The 25,686-nt window shown below is 42.0% G+C and overlaps 1 long non-coding RNA gene across 1 annotated transcript; it reads left to right on the top strand.

Moving 5' to 3' along the window:
• Positions 1–5,224: 5,224 nt before the first annotated feature.
• On the top strand, positions 5,225–13,767 carry LOC147366539 (uncharacterized). Its single transcript, XR_015168853.1, has 2 exons — positions 5,225–6,475; positions 11,701–13,767. It is a non-coding gene; the product is annotated as an uncharacterized LOC147366539 (long non-coding RNA).
• Positions 13,768–25,686: the final 11,919 nt, after the last annotated feature.

A 25,686-nucleotide genomic window follows, 5' to 3' on the forward strand; every position in this document is an offset into this window, starting at 1 on the left:
AAATATCACTCACCCTTAGATGGACAGCACTATAAGGACTCGGAGGTTTGAGACTAGCAAGAGGGGGAGGCCCAATGCCCCTTGACATCCCAGTTCAATAGGAAACAGCCAGAGAGGCCTCGATCCCCCTAGTTCCAAAGAATTGGGCCTCCTAACTCTTGAGGGGGTAATGTTAGGTAATTAGAATAGGAAAAGTAGTCCAGAATGGCAGTGCCTAAAAGACAAGAAAGGGAAAAGCCCACAGAAATAGAACAAAGGAGGGTCTGAGGACCGGAGTGAGAACCTCAGGTAAAACAAACAGCCCTCCTGGCTAGCCCAATTCACATAGGGCAGGCTCAGGGGGAGGAGAAAAGACATATAAAAAGAGCAGCCAAAATTGGGCCGGGGGCCTCTCCTCTCTTCACGTCTTTTGGGTTGGCATGCCCTCATGCCTCAAGGATCTATTTTCCTTTACTTTCTAAATAAAACTGAGCTGTAACACAGAGCTGTAATGCTGGTCCGTCTGAGGACTGTGATGCTGGTCCATCCATCATTTCAAATTTTTGTGGCAACGAGACAGAACCAAGGAAATTATACACTCCCCCAACAAAGGACACTCAGCTGCAACCACATACAGGCTGCACACCTCACCCCCCACTCTGCTGGCAGCTCGGCTTGGTCTGCGGGGCCCAGCAGGGACCCAGCGCGGGCACAGTCCAGCCTCACTCCTGTGCTCACCTGTCTTCCCTGGCTGCCGTCCTGTTGAGGAGGCAGAGGCCAGTCATCATGTGGCAGTGCATGGCTCACAAAGCTGACAGCGTGTGCTATCCGTTGTTGTTAAGTCGCTCAGTCATATCTGACTCTTTACGACCCCATGGACTGCAGCACACCAGGTTTCCCTGTCTTTCACAATCTCCCGGAGTTTCGAACTCATGTCCATTGAGTGGGTGATGCCATCCAACCATCTCATCCTCTGTGGTCCCCTTCTCCTGCTGACTTCAGTCTTTCCCAGCATCAGGGTCTTTTCTAATGAGTTATCTCTTCTCATCAGGTGGCCCAAGTATTGGAGCTTCAGCATCAGCATCAGTCCCTCCAATGAACATTCAGTTCATTGGAATCATCAGTCCTTTAGCATTGACTGGTATTTAGCCCTTGACAGAAAATGGTTACCAACCCCTGCTACAGAGTATATTTTTTAAAAAATGAACCTATAGCATAAAGGAACATATGACAAGTGAGTATATGGCAGAACAAGCCATCTGCTATAATGCATGTCTCTAGTGTAGGTCTTTACAGGAAGAAAAAAATGCCTCAGTTCTTACAAAGCACTTTATCTCCACTACATGTTATTGAGATAAATAAATGTATATTTCAAGACGAGCAAAACCACATAGGTGCTGGATTGGCTGATTGATGGATTGATTCATTTCTTGCTATTTCCAGTGGTGAGTCTTGTTGAAAAGTTAAAGCAAAAAAAAAAAAAAAAAAGAGAGAGCTTCTTCATGCCTCACTCCAGACAGGTCTGGCTATGATGAAACAATCGGACAAACGCAAGATGAAGCAGCCCGACGGCTGGAGCTCACATCTATTATTATATGCGGGGAGTATCTCAAGTATAGACGGTGTTCTCCTGGTGCTTTGTAAACAACGCCCTTCATGACCTGAATACCTTGCATTCTTCAGCCAGGTGACTGGTTTTCGAATTTCATGTCATGACTAGCTAGAGCAGGAAAAGCAGGAAGTAAGGCAGCAGTGGCCTTGGGGTGGGGCCTGGGGTTCCCATCTCTGCGGGGCAGCTCGCAGCCAGACCAGAGATGAAACCTCCCTGCCCTCGATTCCCCTCGATTTCGACTCTGGAGACACACAGACATGCATGTGTGTCGGGGGAGGGCCTGCAAATCCGAGCCCTCTTTGCCTTCCCTCTGAAATCCTACCATATCTCCCAGAGCCAGGGGATGCTCACCAGCAGTGTGAGCCCAGTTGAGTTAATCATTCCAACATCTCTTTGGAGACTGTTTACAAGCCCATTGGCCTCTTCCCACCTACAGCGGGGAGTGGGCATTCTAGGGTGCTGGCTGGGGGTGAACCAGGGAAGAGGGAGGCCAGGGTGTGCTGAGAGCTCAAAGCTCCACCTGGTGAAAACCTCTTATTCCCCGGAAGAGCCTTCAGTCTCCCCTGCTAGGAGGGCCAGACAGAGGCTGGCTGAGCATGGGGATCCCGCAGGACAGCCTTTCTAACCACACTTCCACCAGAAGTGGCCATGGAACCAGGGGCCCAGCACCACCCCCCGAGTGGTCTGCAACCCTATTTGCTGGAGTCTGGGCCCCTACCTGAGAGCCCCCTTTGGAAGCGCTGAGGTCGCTGCCTTCACAGCACCATCACCGCCTCTCGGCTCTCAGCTCTCCCTCTGGGCCCCCAGGCTGTCTCCTTTCCCAGGTACAAGGACACTGGCCTCAACTGGCTAGTCCCTGTGGAATACCAAGGGTTTTTAATTTTCTCCCAGGAAACCTCTTAAAGCAGAATATATTCTGCTCTTCACAGGGGATTACTTGGGAGTTGTTAGCTGTTTTATGATTCTTATATGTCAAATGCTTTACTAATTGTTTATGCTATCTGTTGCTGAGAGAGGTGTATACAATTTCTGAGACTATGGGTTTGTCAAGTTCTCTCTATAATCCTGTCAATCTTTGCTTTGAAAAATCTGAATCTATGTCTTAGAGGCATGTGGGTCCAGGATTCTATCTTCTTGGTGAAATTTTCCTTTTTAATCATTATGTTAGTAATCTTTTATTTCCTACTGACATTTTATCTAAAAGTCTACGTGGTTTAATATATCTGTCTGGTCTAGCTAGTTTCCCTCCTTGGGTTTAATCTGCTTTACTTTGCTGGTGTGAAACCACAGCAGTCCTGAGCACTCCACAGTGAGGGCGAGTGTAGATCCCGGAGGGTCGGGGGTCCCTGACGGGGACACTGCATTTTCTGTCTTGCCCTTGGTGAGGTGATCCAGCCTGCTGCCCAAGTCCGCCCCCGGCCCTGTCCTAAGCACTGCAGCACCTGCAGCCTTTAGCTCAGGGGACTTCCCTGGAGAAGCCAAGTTTATCTTTCCCTATCAACTTGCCCTTAACCCTCCTGTGTTCAGATGTCTCCCACATGTCTCTTTAGCATACAGCTGATTAAAAAATCAACGTAACTTGGAATCACTTAATCTGTCCATCACGTGTATGAATGAGACTGACGGACTTGGTTCTATCTGTCCTCCCTGCTGTGTGTTCTCATTTTGCCACTTCTTTTTTTTTTTGGGGGGGGGTGCTTTTCATTGCTCTTTTCCTGACTTCTCTTTATTCTTTCTTTTCCCTATTAAGTTTTGGTATCGTACATTCTATTTCTTATGGTATCCTTTAAATTTTTAATGTACATAATTGATATTACAAAGTCCAAAGTGATATCTCTACCTTTCTTGAAATCTTATGTTTCATTTCTGCTTTCCCCATCCCGTTTTTAATATTATTGGTGCCCAGCAACCCGCTCCAGGGTTCTTGCCTGGAGAATCCTGTGGACAGAGGAGCCTGGTGGGCTGCTGTCTATGGGGTTGCACAGAGTCAGACACGACTGAAGCGACTTAGCATGCACGCATGAGTTGGAGAAGGAAATGGCAACCCACTCCAGTGTTCTTGCCTGGAGAATCCCAGGGACGCAGGAGCCTGGTGGGCTGCCGTCTATGGGTTCACACAGAGTCGGACACGACTGCAGCGACTTAGCAGCAGCAGCAGCGTTGCAGGTCTACCTCTTTTAACTCTTTCAATTTTTTTTTTAAAGAAAGTAATCTAGACCTGCCCACAGTGCAAGACTACAGTTTCTTACGGCACGCTTTTTTCACTCTTAATACACACATGTATGCATACATATGTGTGTTTGTTTTACTCAGAATTCAAGATTTTGTGGGATTTGGAGTTCCTTATTCTCTATGTCTGCATAGTAACTTTTTAGTTTGCAGTCAATTATTCAATATTTGGCCTTTCTTCATAACATGGACAAAATCCAACAAGCTCGTCAAACTTAAGGAAAAACTCCTTATTTTTTTGGTGCTGAGGATGGTAATGAACTGGCCATTAAGGCACAGAAAGCAAGACAAAACCCTGACTGCTCTCGGCTGGAAACAAATGATGAAGAGGCTTTCCTGCATGAGGCATTTAGCTAAGCCCCCATCACCAGTGGCATTCAAGGGGCTGATTATGAAGGCTGGTTCCTGATGCCAGTGGTCACCGTGGCAACAAGGCTCCACTCCCACAGCTGAGAACACGTGTCCCCATGCCCACTGTCCTCGTGAGGAGAAATTACGCACAAGTTACTGAGTTCTTGAAAGTGACCTACTTCATTATTCCCCCAAGGCCATGTTTCTAAGGAGTTCACAGTAGGATTAAGGGCCTGATGAAAATCACAAAAAGGTCAGGTCTGTCCATCGTAGGACATTATCCTTTAAGGTGATGCTGAATCAGGTGACACCACTGCTTTTTAAATTTAGTACTTACCCAAATTGATTCTCACTCACTTTTCCTGGAATCTTATTTTTTCCTCGTGAATGTTGACCTGTCCTCCCTAAGGGCACAAACCCAACCCCTCAGCGCTCTCTCTTGCCTCGATGCCTGAGGTCATTCGTAAATGGCTTAGATTCCTCCTCATCACCTCATTATGTTCCCCAAGTCCTGTGAAAGTTATTACGGGTCTATTAACACTGTGTCTTTAAGACACAGTGTTCTCGTGTCTTCTCTGCACTTTCATGCCCCTGCCAGGCCTGGAGGTTTTGGCTTCAGTTCTCTTGACCTTGTACTAGAGTTTCTGGGGTTGGAGCAGCTTGGGGGCCTCTGTGAGGGTTCAGTGGTTGTAACGGGGACCCCAGAGCCCTCAGTCAGGACCCCCCACTAAGTGCACAGGGATGAACAGTGAATTCTTAGTGTTAAATCCTGCTTAGAAGGAAGCTGGAATGATTTTTCTTGAATTCTAAGTCCATTTTCGGTTTCATTTCTGACAGAACTCTAGTTTTTCTTAGACCTCTGCCTGCTCCTCAAAGCACTATGGGAAGCTGTGAAAAGGGAAAGTGGCAAAGCAAAGTTTGAGCCAGAGGATTTACTTTTCAATTAAGTTTTAAACAACCTTATTTTACAGATGAAGACACTGAGGCTTAAAAGGAAAGTGGGGAGCTAGGATTTGAACCCAGAACTACCCAGCATGAAAGCTAGCTCTGCAATGTGCCGGGAGCCGGCATATTGCATATTGAGTGCATATTGCATATTGAGTGCAGCACTTTTCAGGATCTGGAATAGCTCAACTGGAATTCTATCACTGCAGGTAGCCAGCGTGAGGAACTCCACCCATGACAAAGGTCATGAGGAAGGAGGCTTGGCATACGCAAAGGCGGGATCAAGCCTCAGGAGTCTCCCTGGAAATTCTTGAGCAATCTACCCCCCAAACCAGAGTCTGCCTACTTTCTGCTTTGTGCTTTCACCTACACCTCTGACTTTACGGGGGGCTGTCCCCCACTACCTCTCTGAAAAAAGTTAGCTTACAGCTCCAGTTAATAATTCCTGGGTGTGACAGTGTTTAACCTACAAACTCCTTTGGAAATCCTCTAGCCTGCCTGAATAGGTTTTTCCGGCCTCATGTGATTGTTCGGAGCCTCCCAACTGTGAGAGGCAGGAGATGTCCTAAACTGTCTAAACACAGATTCTTTTGAGTAGTTAAAAGATTGATTAGAAATTGTATTGGTGAAGGGATTTTCACTTGTTGGGCCAATGTTTGCTGCTAAGTTTCCATATCCCTTACCTGCTGTGTCCCTGGCAGTGTATTGATTAATATAATTGGTGTAAATAGTAGCTTTAATGTTTGTAACCTGGGACCCTTGAGTTAATTCTTTTTCTTGTTATAGCCCACCACACCTTTGCTCTGTAGGAATGCAACTTTATCTAATGCTTTTGGAGGGTGGCTCCTGACCAATCACCTTTAGAGAAAAATAAGTTTTCTGAAGAAAAGGTCTTAAAATGTTAACAGGCCTCCGGGCCAGAAGATGATGCAAATCACCTAACTTTTGCATATGCTAAGTTTGCAGGAAGAAAGCCTGGCTTGCTGCCTGACTCTACCCCTTCCCCCATTATCCTCTGTGCATAACTTAAGGTATAAAAACTACTTTGAAAAATAAAGTGTGGGCCTTGTTCACCGAAACTTGGTCTCACCATGTCGTTCTTTCTCTTACCTTCTGGCTGAATTATTCAGCCTCTTTTCTACACTGAATTTCCTCACTGAGCTATCCTTATCTCAGCCTCTTTTCTCCACTGAATTTTCCTACTGAGCTATCCTCATTCTATTACTCTTTATATCCTTAATTAACGTTTAATTAAGCAATTGTTTCCTGATCTTCGCCGACGCCGTCTCTCCTTCGAATACCCTGGTTCAGCCGGGGCTGGTCCCCGGCAGGTGGCGCCCGAAACAGGGACTTTCGAAGGTAAGCTCCCCAAAGCAATCAGAGCCATCAGCCCTATTGCTCCCCGTTCTCGGAACAACTGGGTGACCAGCCCTCTTGTTCCCCCACGGAGCAGTTTGGGTCACCAGCCCTACTGCTCCTCCCTCGGAACAGTTTGGGCCATCAGCCTACTGTTCCTCCCCCGGGACAATCTGGGTCACCAGCCCTATTGTTCTTCCAGGGTTCGGGACGGCTAGGACCCCACTCAAGGGTGCCGCGGACCCCCCTGTAGGATAGACAGGGCGAGAGGAGTGGGAAGTGTTGAAAGTGTTAAAAGAGTTAGACTTAGAGAGAGAAAACGGTTTCTGAAGTTAAAAGGCCAAAGAAGAGCCTGATCTTTTAAAAGCTAAAAGCTTTATCTTCTATTATACTTAATTTTCTGACATGGGTAACACTGAAACTAAGAATGGCAACTCTTTACACAAGTAATCTTGAAACTGTTAAAGAGGCTACTGTTAATTTAGATACTTGGGTGAAGGTAAAAAACAACTAAAACTTATCCTATAAATATGATTAAAAATGTTCTGGACCCTCGTCATGAGGCTGTGGGATAGTCTATGGGAGAGGCTATAGCGGTGGATGGTAGTGGGTCTCCACCTTCTGCGCAGATCATATTTTCTGCCATTGACGAAGAAAAGGAGGGAGACTGTGCTCTACCTTCGGAGGAAGGAGAGGGCTTACAGGACGCTGCGGCCGGGCGCCCTGGCGAGCCCCCTCCCCCTCTACACAAACCTTTAAAAATTTATCCAACAATTTCTGATTTAAGGTGACTACTCCACCTCCGCTTGCACCTCCCAGGGCCTAAGAATTCCCCAGTTTACATCCAAAGTCTCCCAGAGCATTGCCTAAAGCTGAAAAAGATAAAAAAGATTTCTTTTAAACAAAGGAGCTTTTTTTAAAAAAAAAATACACAATATACAGAGCCTGCTCCTTGAAGAAAACCCCCTCAGGGGGGCCTCACCCAAGCAAAAATAAATAAATAAATAAAAAGAGAAAAAAAAAAAGTAAAAAAAAAAAAAAGAAAAAATAGAGAAAGATCTAAAGATAGAGAAAAAGCTAAAGAGTGAAAAGGAGGAACAGAGAAGGAAGGAATCAGGGAATGCAGCAAGATTGAGAAAGGAAGAAAGGAAGTTAGAAAAAGAGATACAGAGAGAAAGAGAGGGAGGAGGGAAGAAAAAGAGAGAAAGAGGGTAAAGGGAAAGAAACGAAGGAAAGAGAAGGGTAGCGAAAAATGAAGGGGGAGAAAAAAGTGAGAAAAGCAGGAAGAGAGGAAGAGAGAGACTGTAAGAGACGCTGTGACCAGGTGCCCTGGCGAGCTCCCCCTCCCCCCCACCCCCTCTGCGCAAACCTTAAAAAAAAAAAAAAACAACTTATCCACCACTTTCTGATTTAAGGCCATTGCTGCCGCCTCCGTTTGCGCCTTCCAGGGCCCAAGAGTTCCCCACTTTGCCCCCAAAGCCTCTCAAAGTGTTGCCTAAGCCTGAGGAAGATAAGAAGGTTTTTGAACAGTGGAGATTTTAAAACAGACTGCGTGCACAATATGCAGTGCTCCTTCACCCAGGCTAAGAAAAAAGCGGACGGTAAAGGGATATAGCAACAATATTAACCCCTGATATGCCGGTTGCTCCGATTCCAAGGGGAGTGGCTGGCCCCTCTTCTTGAGGGCATTATAGGACTTGTGCTAGGGTGTAGCTCGCTTTCTTTTCAAGAAATTTCGGTGGTATATGGTGTGGTAGATTCTGATTATATTGGAGAAATTATAGTTTTGATCTCGCCGCTTACCAAAACTGTGCAAATTAATAAAGGTCAAAGAATAACACAGTTTTTGCTTTTACCTTATCAGGCAGGAAAAAACTTGACTTCTCAAGCTAAGAGCCACAGAGCGTTTAGATCTAGTGATCCAGCCTTTTGGGTGCAGGAAATTACAGCTCCAAGGCCTTTAAAAGATCTTTTAATTCAAGAAAATAAAATGTCAGGGCTATTAGACACAGGAACAGACGTCTCTTAACATTGCTGGGAAAGACTGACCCAGCTCCTGGCCAACACATACTACTAAAAATGAGTTGAGATCAGAGAAACTGGTATGCGGGGTGGGAATGCTGTAGAGAAAAAGGTGAGGGAGAGTTTAAAACCTTGAAGAGTAGTGAGTTCCCCGTTGCTGGAAGTATTCAAGCAAATATTAGATGGTTGCTTGTCATCTAAAAAGCTATAGACCAGATTTAGGTTACAAAACGATAACTGGAGAAGCTTATAAACATGTTGTGCAACACCTCTTTACTTGCTTCTCATATTTAGGTCTGCCAAAACTTTTAAAAACTGGTAATGCCCCTTTGAGGCTGCGGAGAGATTGTTTACTAACTTTAAATGATTTCCAAAAATTATTAGGGGACATTAATTGGATATGCCCACATTTAAAACTGACTACTGCAGATTTAAAGCCTTTGTTTAATTGCTTAAAAAGTGACCCTAATTCCAGTTCTAAGTTGACTAGTGAGACAGAGTTGGCTCTTGTTAAAGTAGATGAGACTTTAAATGATCAGTTAATTAGGATTAATACTACCAAAAGATGAGATTAAATTATTCTTCCAACAAAACATACACCTACAGGGTGCTTGTGACAAAAAGGCCCATTGGTTCCATCTACCAGTGATCCCAAGAAAAATAGTTTTATCTTATCCTAGCTCAGTGGCACAATTAATTATAAAAGGAGGAAAAAAGAAGTGTGGAACTTTTTAGAGAAAAAAAAAAAAAAAGAGTAGCAAATATAGTAATTCCATTCAATAAGGATCAACTGCAAGTCTTCTACAAAATAGTGATGATTGGCAAGTTGCCCTGATAGATTTCAGGGGTCAAATTTTGTTTCATTTGCCCTCAAGCCCCCACAGTCGTTAAAAGTTCAAAAATGTTAGATTGGCAGTTTGAGGATACCTGTGGAACTTTCCAACCGTATGTAGTTCCTACGCTCCCCTTTACCCTATGGGGGAGGGACGTGCTGTCTCAAATAGGAGATACTCAGAGAAGGGTTTTCTCAATTTCTTAGTTATCAACAGGTGGTACAATTAACAATACTTTATATATTGTTATAAATACGTAATATAAATATATTTGCCTAACTACAGTTTGCCTAATTAGATATGGGTATAAATAAAATATAATAAAGGTATACCTAATTCTATTTATAGATCTATACTTACTTAATTTGTATATAAATCAATATATGTATTATATATATACTGTATAATTAAATGTATATTGCAGTAATATAATGTGTGTGGCTGATATTAATTGGTATGGATTGATGTGCTGTGATGATATATGTTCTGTATGCTGTATAATTATATATGTGTGACATGTATTATTACAGTACATTGGTTTGTGTTGGTTGGTATTGGCTGTGTGTGTGTTGTATTGCTGTAATATATATGAATTGATATATTAATTATAAGATTAATTCAAGTATATTGATTTATATATATTGTATGTCAATAAGTTTATACTTGTTGCCATATATAAATACATTTTACATTTAGGTATATCTGTATACCAAAATGAGATAAGGAGGTTATACATTTATTATTTAAATTTATAGAGACCTAAACTAAACATTAGACCTAAATTAACATATCTCTAAATTTATGTTGTTAAAATGTAAATTTTTAAAAATTTTAAAAATTAAATTGACAACTGCTTGATAATTCCTTTGCAATAAAACCCCCATAGGTGTAATTGGGGTAACCAGACAAAAAATTGGTTTTATAGTAAAACAGTCCCCTAGAGTGGGTCCATCTTCCCGCTCAAACTAAAACTGTAGTGGCTTCTTATCCAGGATTGACAGCTACTTTGATATTAAAGGAAAAAAGCGGAACATTGGATTATTTGGTAAAGAGCCATCAGAAATTGTAATTCCATATAATAAGGAACAACTTGGTGCTCTTCTAATGTTTGAAAATTGGCAGATTGCTATAGGAAACTATTTTGGTCAAAATTTTTGCATCATTTACCCTGCATGTTTTGCTGAATTTTATATCCAGACATCCAATTATTTTTCCTGTCAGATGTAAACAATCTCCTATTCCAAATGCTCAGATAGTTTTTACTGATGGGTCAGCAAACGGTAAAGCCTCCATAGTTACTAAAAATCACCAAAAGGTTTTAAAAACACAGGAAACTTCAGCTCAAAGCGCTGAAATAGCAGTCATAGAGGCTTTTGCTATGTTTGCAGATGAGGAATTTAACCTTTATTCTGATTCTCAGTATATTGTCAGGTTGTTTCCACACATTGAAACTGCGGTTTTGCCTGAAAATAAAACTACCATATTTCATTTGTTAACTAAATTACAGCAACAAATTTGGAAAACAAATAAAATATTTTTCATTGGACACATTTGGGCTCATTCCAGATTGCCCGGCCCTTAAAATGCCTTTAATGATTTGGCTAACTTGTTAACCAGAAATACAGTGGCTACTGTGATTGAGGAGGCCAGAGCCTCTCACTCACTTCATCATCAATACACTACTGCTTTAAGATATCAATTCCAAATTCCCAGAGAGACTGCTCGAGAGATAGTTCGTTCTTGCTTATATTGCCCCACTGTTTATAATAGTCTACCTATGGGAGTTAATACTCGCGGTCTCAAACCTAACGTACTCTGACAAATGGATGTAACTCATGTCTCTTCATTTGGAAAACTGTCCTTTGTTCTTTAACTGTAGACACCTTTTCTCATGTTATTATTGCAACTGCTCATACAGGGGAAGCAATTAAAGATGTAATACAACATCTCTTTACTTGTTTTTCATATTTGAGCCTGCTAAAAGCTCTGAAAACTGACAATGCTCCTGCGTCTAAGTCTTTTCAGGAATTTTGTATAAAGTTTCAAATTAAACATAATACTGTCATCCCTTATAATCCCCAGGGACAGGCCATTGTTGAAAGAGCGCATCAAACATTAAAAATCCAAATTCAAAAACTAAAAGAAGGGGAGTTTAAGTATAGTTCTCCCCATCAAATCTTGCAACATGCTCTTTTCGTAATAAATATTCTAAATACTGATCTGGCTGGAACTACTGCAATGCTTCGTCATTGGTGCCTGGAGCAATTAAATGCAAAACCATTAGTCAAATGGAAGGACCTCCTCTCAGGACAATGGAAGGGTCCTGACCCATTATTAACTAGCGGTAGAGGATGTGCTTGTATTTTTCCACAGGATGCAGATTCTCCAATTTAGATCCAGGACAGGTTGATTCGCCATGTTGCAGACCCCCAGACATCCAGTTCCCCCATTGCTTCGATCACAAAAGAGGAGCCCGCCTGAAGGGGAGGCAAGATAAACATCGAGATCCCGGCGGGACCGACAGGGCTGCTGCAGCGCGAACTCCAACCAGAAAATAATTCTACTTACTCTGTTTTGGCTTGTCTACCCTCTCCTTATGTTTTTCTCTTTACCAATGATTCTGGAAAACTTAATGTACATGTGACTTTCACTGGTGGACCCAATGTAGTGACTTGTGAACAATGCGTGCTCTCATCTTGTTTAAACCCTCAATATAATGTTTGCTCCTTTATAGTGTTACAATGTCCACCTTATCTTATGATGTAACCACTTATTGATATGTTAACTATAGTCTTGCTATGTTACAACAACTACAAGATTTAATGTGATCACGACGATTTGTGGGCTTTACTTATTTTAGGAATATCAACTTTAATAGCAGCAATTACTTCTGTTACTGTGGCAGCAATATCATTGACTCAACAAGTGCATACTGCCCAATATGTTGATACCATGTCTAAAAATGTTTCTTTAACTCTAGCAACACAGAAAGTTATAGATAGAAAATTGGAGATGAGAGTAGAGGCCTTAGAAGAGGCAATAATGCATATTGGGACTGAGTTACAGGCTTTAAAAGTGAAAATGGCTCTGTCTTGCCACTCTGATTACCGGTGGATATGCGTGACATCTTTAAAGGTAAACGAGACAGATTATGAAGGGGAAAAAATCAAAAATCGTATCTCAGGTGTTTGGAACAGCTCTGACATTGGCCTGGACTTAGGGAAAGTTCATAATCAAATACAGGCCCTGGAACACTGTCGACTGGATTTTACCACCGCTGGAGCAGCTAATGACTTTTTTCTCACCTTCTCTAACTTTATTTCTGGAAAAAACATTCTGTCTAATATCTTTAGTTCTAGTTTTGCTTCTCATAATCATTCTTCCTTGTATTGTCAGGATTCTTCGGCAGAACATTCAAAAGCTCGCGACTGAGCTGCATCTGGCTGTTTTAAGAAATAAAAAAGGGGGAGATGCCGGGAGCCGGCATATTGCATATTGAGTGCATATTGCATATTGAGTGCAGCACTTTTCAGGATCTGGAATAGCTCAACTGGAATTCTATCACTGCAGGTAGCCAGCGTGAGGAACTCCACCCATGACAAAGGTCATGAGGAAGGAGGCTTGGCATACGCAAAGGCGGGATCAAGCCTCAGGAGTCTCCCTGGAAATTCTTGAGCAATCTACCCCCCAAACCAGAGTCTGCCTACTTTCTGCTTTGTGCTTTCACCTACACCTCTGACTTTACGGGGGGCTGTCCCCCACTACCTCTCTGAAAAAAGTTAGCTTACAGCTCCAGTTAATAATTCCTGGGTGTGACAGTGTTTAACCTACAAACTCCTTTGGAAATCCTCTAGCCTGCCTGAATAGGTTTTTCCGGCCTCATGTGATTGTTCGGAGCCTCCCAACTGTGAGAGGCAGGAGATGTCCTAAACTGTCTAAACACAGATTCTTTTGAGTAGTTAAAAGATTGATTAGAAATTGTATTGGTGAAGGGATTTTCACTTGTTGGGCCAATGTTTGCTGCTAAGTTTCCATATCCCTTACCTGCTGTGTCCCTGGCAGTGTATTGATTAATATAATTGGTGTAAATAGTAGCTTTAATGTTTGTAACCTGGGACCCTTGAGTTAATTCTTTTTCTTGTTATAGCCCACCACACCTTTGCTCTGTAGGAATGCAACTTTATCTAATGCTTTTGGAGGGTGGCTCCTGACCAATCACCTTTAGAGAAAAATAAGTTTTCTGAAGAAAAGGTCTTAAAATGTTAACAGGCCTCCGGGCCAGAAGATGATGCAAATCACCTAACTTTTGCATATGCTAAGTTTGCAGGAAGAAAGCCTGGCTTGCTGCCTGACTCTACCCCTTCCCCCATTATCCTCTGTGCATAACTTAAGGTATAAAAACTACTTTGAAAAATAAAGTGTGGGCCTTGTTCACCGAAACTTGGTCTCACCATGTCGTTCTTTCTCTTACCTTCTGGCTGAATTATTCAGCCTCTTTTCTACACTGAATTTCCTCACTGAGCTATCCTTATCTCAGCCTCTTTTCTCCACTGAATTTTCCTACTGAGCTATCCTCATTCTATTACTCTTTATATCCTTAATTAACGTTTAATTAAGCAATTGTTTCCTGATCTTCGCCGACGCCGTCTCTCCTTCGAATACCCTGGTTCAGCCGGGGCTGGTCCCCGGCAGCAATGGCCTCTGTTTTAACCTCCAACAGTGTGCTGAGGCTGGGTCTGTTTATCTCAACATCACATCAGCCAGGCAGCTTAAGAATGACACTACACAGTGACTGTATCTTTATCTGAATAAACTCTGTGGGAGGTACTTTACACCAAATGTTTCAAATCTGTTCAACTTACCTCACAAAGTCTTGTTTACTGGCTTTCAGAATCTAGGGAGAAAGTACAATTTTTGGTTTTGATTCTCTTAGAAAGGACAGATTTCTATTTATTTGGTTTCCAGGATTCTATTTGGACAGTTATTATATAAAAATGTAGTTATATGTAACTGCTAACTAAAATATTGAGTGATTTCACCCAGCAATCCTGTAATAATTTAAAAAATTTGCCCGTTAAACAAGTGATTCATCATACATTCTGAATATAAAGAATTCAGACAACATGAGACACAGAGCAAAATACAAATGTCCCCTGTCACGACCATTTCATTAATTTCTGCCTGTCTCCAAATGCCGGCACTGGAGCGGTACGGTGTTCACCATTACAGCCCTTTCTCTTCACTCATTTAGGGGTTATGTGCATAGGCACATGCACACACCCCAGTTATTTATTCATGTTTTAAAAACTCAGCTAGACTAAGTTTCAGACTTGCTTTTTCTCACTTAATAGTACATCTTGAAACAAGGATGCCCTATCATTGCTTCTAGTCAACAGAGCATTGGCAGTCCTAGCCACAGCAATCAGACAAGAAAAACAAATGGTATACAAATTGGAAGGGAAGAGGTAAAACTGTCATTATACTCAGATGACCTGACACTATACACAGAAAACCCTAAAGATTCTGCACAAAAACTCCTAGAACTGATAAACAAATTCAGCAATGTAGTAGGGTACAAGACTGATGTATGGAAATCTGTTACATTTCTTTATATCAACAATGAAACATCAGAAAGGGAATGTAAACAAATCATTCCTTTTAAAATGCATCAAACAAAATTTAGGAATAAACCTGACCAAGGGAGTGAAAGACCCATATGCTGAGAACTATAAAGCACTAATAAGGGAAACTGAAGATGATTCAAAGAAGTGGAAAGATAGCCCATGCTCTTGGATTGGAAGAATTAGTGATGTTAAAATGACAATACTAACCATAGCCATTTACAGATTCACTGTGATCCCATGATGTTCTACACAGAACTGGAACAAATAATTCTAAGATTTTTTTGGAACAACAGAAGACGCAGAATTTCTAAAGGAATCCTGAGGAAAAAGAACCAAGCAAGGGGCACAGTGCTCCGATACTTCAGACAATATTACAAAGCTACAGTAAGCAAAACAGTGTTGACACAAGAACACATGGATCATTGGAACAGAACAGAGGGCCCAGAAATAAACTCACACATATATGCTCAATTAATCTTTGACAAAGGAGGCAAGACTATAACATAGAGAAAAGCGTCTCTTTAGCGAGTGGTGGTGGGAAAGCTGGACAGGTGCATGTAGATCAGTAAAGTTAGGACAAACACACACACCATACACAAAATAAACTCCAAAAGCCTCTAAAACTTAAATACAAGACCTTAAATACCTTAAAACTCCTAGAAGAGAACACAGGCGAGACAATCTTTGACATAAATTGCACCGATGTTTTCTTAGATCAGTCTCTCAGGGCAAAAGAAATAAAAGCAAAAATAAACAAATGGGACCTAATCAAATTTAAAAGCTTTTGCACAGCAAAGGGAACCATAAGCAAAATGAAAAGACAGTCTATGGAATCAAGAGAAAAATTTGCAAATGATGCAAGCATATGATAAGGGCTTAAGTTCCAAAATATACAAACAGCTTATACAACAAAAAGATGAACAACCCAACTGAAAAATGGGCAGAAGACCTAAACAGACCTTTCTCCAAAGAAGAAACACATATCGTCAATAGGCACATGAAAAGATGCTCAACATCACCTATTACTAGAAAAATACAAATCAAAACTACAATAAGGTACCACCTCACACTGATCAGAATGGGCACCGTTAAAAAGTCTACAAATAACAAGTGCTGGAGAGGGTGCAGAGAAAAGGGAGCCCTCCTACACTGTTGGTGGGAATGTACAATAGTAAACTGGAACAGCCATTGTGGAAAACAGCATGGAGACTTTCCAGAAAACTAAAAATAGAGCTGGTATATGATCCAGCAACCCCACTCCAGAGCATGTATCTGGAAAAACTATAATTCAAAAAGATTTTTGAATTATGCACCCCTATGCTTATAGCAGTACTATTCACAACAGCCAAGACATGGAAACAACCTAATGTTCATCGACAGGTACAAATGGATAAAGAAGATGCAGGATGTATGTATGTGTGTGTACAAACACTCAGTCACAAAAGCTAAATGATGCCATTTGCAGCAACACTGATGCAACCAGAGATTATCATACTTAAGTGAAATATGTCAGAAACAGAAAGACAAATATGATATCACTTGTATGTGGAACCTAAAATACGACACAAATGAACCTATGAAATATAAACATACTCATAACAGAGAACAACTTGTGGTTGCCAAGGGAAGAGAGGGTGGGGGGTGATATCCAACACCTCTCTTGAAAGAAGCTTTTTGTGTAAACCTCATGGAACTGGAGTTCACACCTCAAAAACATAAAGGAGAATTTTTGGAGAAACATAATGCTGGGAGCGTTGGAAGACTGTGAAATCGATGTCATTTTATGAGAACAGACTGAAAACTGGCTTGTTTCTTTTACCAAATGTGCTTGTAGCCCTAGGGCTTGTGACTGACACTGGCATCAATGATGTGCTAAGTCACCTTAAAATATTCACCCAAACATTCTAGGTGCCCTACATAGAATGTGAGTCATCAAGCAATTCTGGTCCACACATGCTTCATTATATTAAATGTTACTACATACCAGGTGTTGCGGGGGACAGAGAGGTTTAGGACAATGCCCCAGAGCACAGGCAACTGCAGATCCAGCCAAGGAGAGAAGGCCACACCCAAGCGGTGCAGGAGCTCATCACACACTTGCTAAGTAAGAGAATGCATCCTCCATGCCTGCAGCTGACTCACATGGAGCAGACATTCGGTGAGAAGGAAAACCCACTTTGTGCAGGAGGGGAAATCAGAGCAGAGCTTGGCAGGATGGGAAGGATGGAGCAGCCAGGGGAGACCCTGGAATCCAGCAAGGCAGTGAGCATGGCCAGAGGAAAGTGAGGGAAAGGAAAACAGTCCCCAGCTGTTTATAACTTCCCGGACTCCAGCCACGCATGGTCTCACCAGGTCTTCACAGCACCCCAGCGAGTAATACTCTGCCTGTGTCTCAGATGGTGATGTGTGTGCTAGGTAACCTCTGTCATGTTAGACTCTTTGAAACCTTATGGACTGCAGCCTGCCAGGCTCCTCTGTTCATGTGACTGTCCAGGCAAGAATACTGGAGTGGGTGGCCATGCCCTCCTCCAGGGATTGAACCCACATCTCACGTCTCCTGCACTGGGTGGGTTCTTCACCTCCAGTGCTGCCTGGGAAGCCAGATGAGGATGCTGCAGTGTGGACTCAGGTTCCCTCACCTGTGCTTTTCCCACCACACATCCCCTCCATGACAGCCCAGAGGGGAGGGAGTGCTCTGGTGAACAGCATCCTCACTTGATAAATGATGAGATAGAAGCACAGGAATTCAAACGCATCTTCAAAGTGAAACAGCCAGTTTGGGTCATGATCAGCTTACTCTGTTTGCCAAGCAGCACACTCTCCTCATCTATAAATCCTCCTCACATTTAATAAATGTCAATGCATTTGGCCCTCTGTTAACTTGACTTATGAGGTTTTTATTTCCTAGTGGCAATTATCTCCAAAGTGATGAATTAACAACCCGGTCAGTGTGGGTCTGTGGCTGAGCAATTAGAGAAATGTGGTTCTTGCTAAAACCCTCCCTGGCTTGTGAGCTCCTGGAAAGAGAGTGCTTCACTGAATCAAATGCTTGTCAGCGCTGGCATTAACGGAAGGGTGGAAAGGCTTTGAGGAATTCTTATGACCATAGATTTTTGCTTAGTTCTTAATTGGCTTAAATATTATGCAGAGATGGGTGGACATCTGAGGCTCAAAGATGCTCAGAGGTTCACTGGAAGATGGGTTCTAGGGTCCCTTCCTCACTGCCTCACGGTTCGTCTCTCTCTCATTTCAGGCCCACTGACGGCTTCTGCTCTGGGAACCAAAGGCCTCTCCCTGGACTTCAGCTTATTCACAGCTTTACGTCTTTCGTTCTAACAACGTCTCTTCTTTGAGAACTTCAGACATACATCTTCTTCCTTGCTACTACGAACAACATTTTACATTAACGCATGATTACACTTTCTATCTTTGCCATAGATGTTGCAAATATTCCCTCCACATAGTCATTTGCTGACTTTGTTATTAAAATATGGCAATTTTTACATTTAATTTTTAATATATCTGGAATTTGTTTTGTTGTAATATAGGAATCTGGGCTTCCCTGGTGGCTCAGATGGTGAAGAATATGCCGGAAATGCAGGAGACCCAGGTTCAATCCCTGGATCAGGAAGATCCCCTAAAGAAGGGAATGGCAACCCATTCCAATATTCTTGCCTGGAAAATTCCATGGACAGAGAAGCCTGGTGGGCTACAGTCCATGGGGTGGCAAAGAGTCAGACTTGACTGAGCAAATAACACTTTCACTTTTCAACACAGGAATCTAGACTACTTTCCCCACAAATGATGCAGTCTTTGCAGCATCATTTCTTGAATCACCCATCATGGTGGATCCGCTGCAGTAAAGGCCCCAGTGAGCTCCCTGCATCCACACTGTTTCCAAGCGCCCTGCTCTGCTGACCTTGGGCCTGGGGACCTGACTTCTTTGGCGGATGGCACAGTAGCGAACACAATGCAAGCAGAGACTTGCAAGGAGCCTGGGCACTGAAGCCCAGCCCTTGCTGCTCCTGGAAATCAACAAGACCGGGGAGCTGGCGGGAGGGTGAGACGTGTGGTCCAGTCTCCCTTATTCCCACCAGGAACTCTTAGGTCATATGAGGGAGACCATTCAAAACCTGTCAGCTCCAGCCAACTCACCCGCTGACCACAGAGCCGGGAGCATGCCCACACCTGAGAACCTCCCAGCTCCCTCCGGCCCCAACTGCCACGCCACCAAGTCATGAGCTAAGTAAATGGTTCTTCTTTTAACCTACTGCATGTCGTATGCTTCTCCATAAGAAGTGACTGGTGTGCCCCAGCTTCTCTAGACTGACTCGAATGTCACACTCTCTGTGCAGTATGTCTCCATTCACACACACACCTGTTTCTGAGCTCCTTATCCTGCTTCTTCTATCTCTTTGCTTCTTCCTCTGGTAAATTCACACTTTTAAAGTTATTGTAGTTTTACTATTTTATAGGAGAACTTCTCCACCCCCCGCCCCCGCTGCCCCAATTCTTTCTTATTTAGCAGAAACTTGTCAAGTTTTTTTTGTTTTTTTGTTTTTTTAAAGAAGTTTTGCTAGGATTTTAATTGCATTCATTTCTTTGGAATATTTTGAGCTTTCAGGGGAGAGTTCTGAAGTCTCTTATCTACTTTTATATCCTTTAGCCACACTTGACATTTTTCTTTAGAAAGACCCCACACAAGTTCTTGTTACGGTTATCATCTGTTGCATTAGTCAGGGTCCAATCAGAGAAGCAGAGCCAGTGGAGGTGCATGTTAAAAAATCTGTTGTAAAAAATTGGCTAATGGAATTTGGGAAGCCGGTCCAAATCTATAAGGCTGTTAGGAAGGGCAGGTAGAAGACCTCGGGCACGAGATGGCTGTCCACAGCTGGAACACAGGTGGGACTTGTCCTCCTTCTCCTGGGAAGCCTCTATGCCACTTTTAAGGCCTTACACAGATTAAATGAGGCCTGCCCAGACTACCTAAAAAAATCTCCCTTACTTAAAAGTCAACTGAATACAGATTTTAGTCATGTTTACAAAATGCCTTCCAAGTAACAGCTAAATTATAAATAGTATTTGCTTCAATATTGGGGACATTAATTTAGCCAAGCTGACATATAAAAAAGCACCATAACACTTACATTAGTGATTTCTTGTTCCAGGGTTCTCATCCTATTTTCTGTTAATTGATTTTCAATAGCAAACCAAAGTGATTTTAAAAATACTTTTCTTGTATCTTGTACCTCTGCGCTTTTATTACATTTAACAGAATAATATTTTCATTTTCTATAATCTTTTGCTTATTTCACTTGTCAGAACTTTCAGAAAAATCCTAAAGGATGATGTAGACTTCTGCTTCTATGGACCTTGAGGGCACGATGCAAAGTGAAGAAGTCAGAGAGACAAATACTGTATGAACTCACTTATATGTGGAATCTAAAAAACAAATGACAACAAACCCAAACTCATAGAAAAGGGGATCAGGTCTGTGGTTCCCAGAGGTGGGGGGTGTTTAGGGGCTTCCCAGGTGACACTAATGGTAAAGAACCCGTTTGCCAATGCAGGAGACATAAGAGACACATATTCAATCCCTGTGTCAGGAAGATCCCCTGGAGGAGGGCACGGCAATCCACTCCAGTATTCTTGCCTGGAGAATCCCATGGATAGAGAAGCGTGGTGGGCTGCAGTCCGTGGAGTCACAGAGAGTCAGACACGACTGTAGCAGCTAAGCATGCATGCATGAGCCATGACTTTCATTCAAAAAAAGTTCTGAGCACAGAATAAGACACACACACACACACACACACATGAGTTTTAGCTATGTCATCAGACTGATCCTTTTTCTGGAGACCCCCACCCTCACTCCACAAATCTGTGCAAAATGTAAAAACATTTTCTTAAAACCTTCAAATTGCTCTGAAGACAGCATGGCATTAGAGGAGAAGAATCAGAGCCTGAGCCAGACATTTGGTCCACGTTTGCTCTGGGAGCAACTGGGGGTCAGGGAGAGACAGCCAGAGCTGTGCTCTCAGGCCCCTAGGACAGAGGTGGTGATCCAGTTCCTGTCCAAGGTGGATGCCTTACAAACCAGCCTTCCCTGGGCCTAGCTCTCCCAGACACTGGCCTGTTAAAGAGAAGCCAGGAGCATCCTGCCCTGGCATGGACTGGGACCCAGATACTGGCAGTCTGGCCAGCAAGGTTCTAAGCCCTAACTGACGAGGGTGGAGGTGACTGGTGCCCTGCTGGTGCCGAGTGCTCAGCAAAAGCAGTTCCTCAGATCTTCTCTTTGGGGACATCACGTCGTTTCTACAATACTTTCTCTCTCTCTTTTTTTTTTTGCCCACACTGCACGGCATGTGGGAATCTTAGTTTCTTCACCAGGCACAGAACCCATGCCCGCCACACTGGAAGGCAGAGTCTTAACCATATGATCGCTGGGCAAGTCCCCAAATAGTTTTCAAATAGCATAGTCAGCATACAATCAAGAAAAGATCCTCAAGTGATCAGACTCCATGAACAAGAACCGGCAGAAATAATCAACAAGAGAAACAAACTAACAGACTCCGGATGATGGAGTCATCAGGCAGAGGGTGACAGACAACCTCCTTGTTCTGTATCAGCTTTGGATGAAAATTCCTTTGATGTCTCACTATTTTTTATGACATCTGCTCCATTTACCAAGATAAGGCACTCTTCACTCTCAATTTACTGAGATTTTTTTTTAAATTAGTAATGAATATATATAAAATATCAAATTTCTTTTCAGTGTATATTGTGACTTTCATCATGAACTTTGTGATTTTCTAACATTAAACCACTATTGCATTTCTGAAATAAATCCTAATTGGTGTTAGTGTGTTTTTAAAAGTATACTTCTGTCTGTTAGTATTCTTATACTCATAAGTGAGATTCATATGTGTTTTTACTGTTTTTTGAGCCATCTGTCAGATTTTGGTATTGCGATCAGAAAGAGAATCGGAAAATTGGAAAAAAAAAACCCACAAAATCTAATATATTTGTCTTTTTGTTGTTGTTCAGTTGTCAGTTGGGTCCGACTCTCGGTGACCCCATGGACTGCAGAACGCCAGGCTTCCTTGTCCATCACCAGCTCCCAGAGTTTGCTCAAACTCAGGTTCATTCAGCCAGTGACGCCATCCTACCATCTCATCCTCTGTCGTCCCCTTCTCCTCCTGCCTTTAACCTTTCCCAGGATCAGGGTCTTTGTGTTTTAGAAGGTCAGAATTATTAAGGACTCTCTGTTCCATGGGTCTATTTTAAATTTTACTCTTTCTGGTTTATCACTGTAGGTGATTTGAGCCCCTTTGCAATAGCATTTATTTATTTTTGTGAGTTGACTTCATCCTTAATCTAACAATTTTGGTTAGTTTGGTCATCACAGTCATAGATTTTTAGGGTTTTTCACATATTCATGAAATTAACTCTTTCTCACTATAAGTGTTACAAATATTTCCCCCAGCTTTAAATTTTAGTTTGATTTACTGTTTTTTTATACAGAAATTTATAATTTTAAATTAATTTTATCAATTTATTTGCTTAGGAAGACCTTCTTCATTCTCATTATTTTTAAAATTCTATATTTTTACTGTTTTGTCACATCATTTTTTTGATGTTTGAATTTATGGTCTGTGTGGAATTTATTGTGAAGTAAAGGATGAGAAAGGAATCCAATTATTCCCTCAGCTATAACATGATGGCTATAACAAACTGTAACCATAATTTAACGACTCTTTTAACCACAACTGATTTCAAATAACTGCTTTTTATCCCCATTTTTATTTTGATCTGTGTCTTGACTTTCTGGTCTGTTCTACTGATCTGTCTTGTCATTGCTGATACCAAACATTTTTACATTTTCTAGATTTATATCACATTTTAATATCTACATTCTATAGAGCTTTATGATCCTATTATGTTTATTTCTACCTCATTTCACCATGGTTTTTTATGATTTTTTCTAATTTTGTGATTATCTTTGGGGCTTAATATAAAGTTAATTTTTATAAAATTACATAATTAATTGAAAAAATTGTTTGCTGATGAAAATTTACATATATAGTTTGAGGTAAAAAATAAGAGCTAAATTGGTCATAGTATCTATTTTCTTATTTCTGTGTTTGGCTTTTTGACTGTTCAAATTCTGAAAGAGGTGTGTAAAAATCTCTAAATATGATAGTAGATACGCCACATTTAGCAATCCATCAGCTTTTTAATTCAATGTAATGGTCACTTGGTACAAATATGTTTATGCTACTTCATGTGTTGCATAGAAAGTGAAAGTGAAAGTGAAGTCGCTCAGTCGTGTCCGACTCTTTGCAACCCCATAGACTGTAGCCTTCCAGGCTCCTCTGTCCATGGGATTTTCCAGGCAATAGTACTGGAGTAGGTTGTCATTTCCTTCTCCAGGGGATCTTCCCAACCCAGGGCTCGAACCTGGGTCTCCCGCATTGTAGACAGATGCTTTACTGTCTGAGCCACCAGGGAAGTTTATAAATAACCAACCTCTAATCCAATTAATTTTTTCTTGACATCCACTTCAGTATTGATAAAGTCACTTCCGTTTTCTTTCTTTTCACATCAGTTTCAAATATTTTAATCTATTCAGTTCAGTTCAGTCACTCAGTCATGTCCGACTCTTTGTGACCCCATGAACCGCAGCACTCCAGGCTTCCCTGTCCAACACCAACTCCTGGAGCTTGCTCAAACTCATGTCCATTGAGTCAGTGATGCCATCCAACCATCTCATCCTCTGTCATCCCCTTCTCCTCCTGCCTTCAATCTTTCCCAGCATGAGGGTCTTTTCAAATGAATCAGTTCTTTGCATCAGGTGGCCAAAGTATTGGAGCTTCAGCTTCAACATCAGTCCTTCCAATGAACACCCAGGACTGATCTCCTTTAGGATGGACTAGTTGGATCTCCTTGCAGTCCACAGGACTCTCAAGAGTCTTCCCTAATACCATAGTTCAAAAGAATCAATTCTTTGGCACTCAGCTTTCTTCATGGTCTAACTCTCACATCCATACACGACAACTGGAAAAATCAAAGCTTTGACTAGACGGACTTTTGTTGGCAAAATAATGTCTCTGTTTTTTAATATGCTGTCCAGGTTGGTCATAGTTTTTCTTCCAAGGAGCAAGTGTCTTCTAATTTCATGGCTGCAGTCACCATCTATACTGATTTTGGAGCCCCCCAAAATAAAGTCTGTCACCATTTCCATTGTTTCCTCATCTATCTTCCATGAAGTGATGGGACCGGATGCCATGATCTTAGTTTTCTGAATGTTGAGTTTTAAGCCAGTTTTTCACTCTCCTCCTTTACTTTCATCAAGAGGCTCTTTAGTTCCTCTTCGCTTTCTGCCATAAGGGTGGTGTCATCTGTGTATCTGAGGTTATTGCTATATCTCCCAGAAATCTTGATTCCAGCTTGTGCTTCATCCAGCCTGTCATTTTGCATGACGTCCTCTGCATATAACTTAAAAAAGCAGGGTGACAATATACAGCCTTGACGTACTCCTTTCCCAATTTGGAGCCAGTCTGTTGTTCCATGTCTGGTTCTAACTGTTGCTTCCTGACCTGCATACAGATTTCTCAGGAGGCAGGTAAGGTGGTCTGGTATTCCCGTCTCTTGAAGAATTTTCCACAGTTTGTTGTGATCCACACAGTCAAAGACTTTGGCGTGGTCAATAAAGCAGATGTTTTTCTGGAACTCTCTTGCTTTTCGATGATCCAACGGATGTTGGCAATTTGATCACTGGTTCCTCTGCCTTTCCTAAATCTAACTTGAACATCTGGAAGTTCTTGGTTCATGTACTGTTGAAGCCTGGCTTGGAGAATTTTGAGCATTATTTTGCTAGTGTGTAAGATGAGTGCAATTGTGCAGTAGTTTGAACATTCTTTGGTACTGCTTTTCTTTGGGATTGGAATGAAAACTGACCTTTTCCAGTCCTGTGGCCACTGAGTTTTCCAAATTTGCTGGCATATTGACTGCAGCACTTTAACAGCATCATCTTTTTAGGATTTGAAATAGCTCAACTGGGATTCCATCACCCCTACTAGCTTTGTTTATAGTGATGCTCCCTAAAGCCCACTTGACTTCACATTCCAGGATGTCAAGAGTGAACATCAACATTTAGGAATCAGTGAACTAAAATGGACTAAAATGGGTGAATTTAACTCAGATGACCATTATATCTACTCCTGTGGGCAAGAATCACTTAGAAGAAATGAAGTAGCCCTCACAGTCAACAAAAGAGTCTGAAATGCAGTACTTGGATGCAATTTCAAAAATGACAGAATGATCTCTGCTCGTTTCCAAGGCAAATCATTCAACATCCCAGTAATCCAAGTCTATGCCCCAACTAGTAATGCTGAAGAAGCTGAAGTTGAATGGTCCTATGAAGACCTACAAGACCTTCTAGAACTAACACCCAAAAAAGATGTCCTTTTCCTCATAGGGACTGGAATGCAAAAGTAGGAAGTCAAGAGATACCTGGAGTAACAGGCAAATTTGGCCTTGGAGTACAGAATGAAGCAGGGCAAAGGCTAACAGAGTTTTGCCAAGAGAATGCACTGGTCATACCAAACGCCCTCTTCCAACAACACAAGAAAAGACTCTACACATGGATATCATCAGATGGTCAACACCGAAATCAGACTGATTATATTCTTTGCAGCCAAAGATGGAGACGCTCTATACAGTCAGCAAAAATAAG

This window comes from Bos grunniens, chromosome 8 (genome assembly GCF_055505025.1).
Source record: "Bos grunniens cultivar Pamir isolate PY7600 chromosome 8, Bosgru_T2T1.0, whole genome shotgun sequence".
Taxonomy (NCBI): Eukaryota; Metazoa; Chordata; class Mammalia; order Artiodactyla; family Bovidae; genus Bos; species Bos grunniens.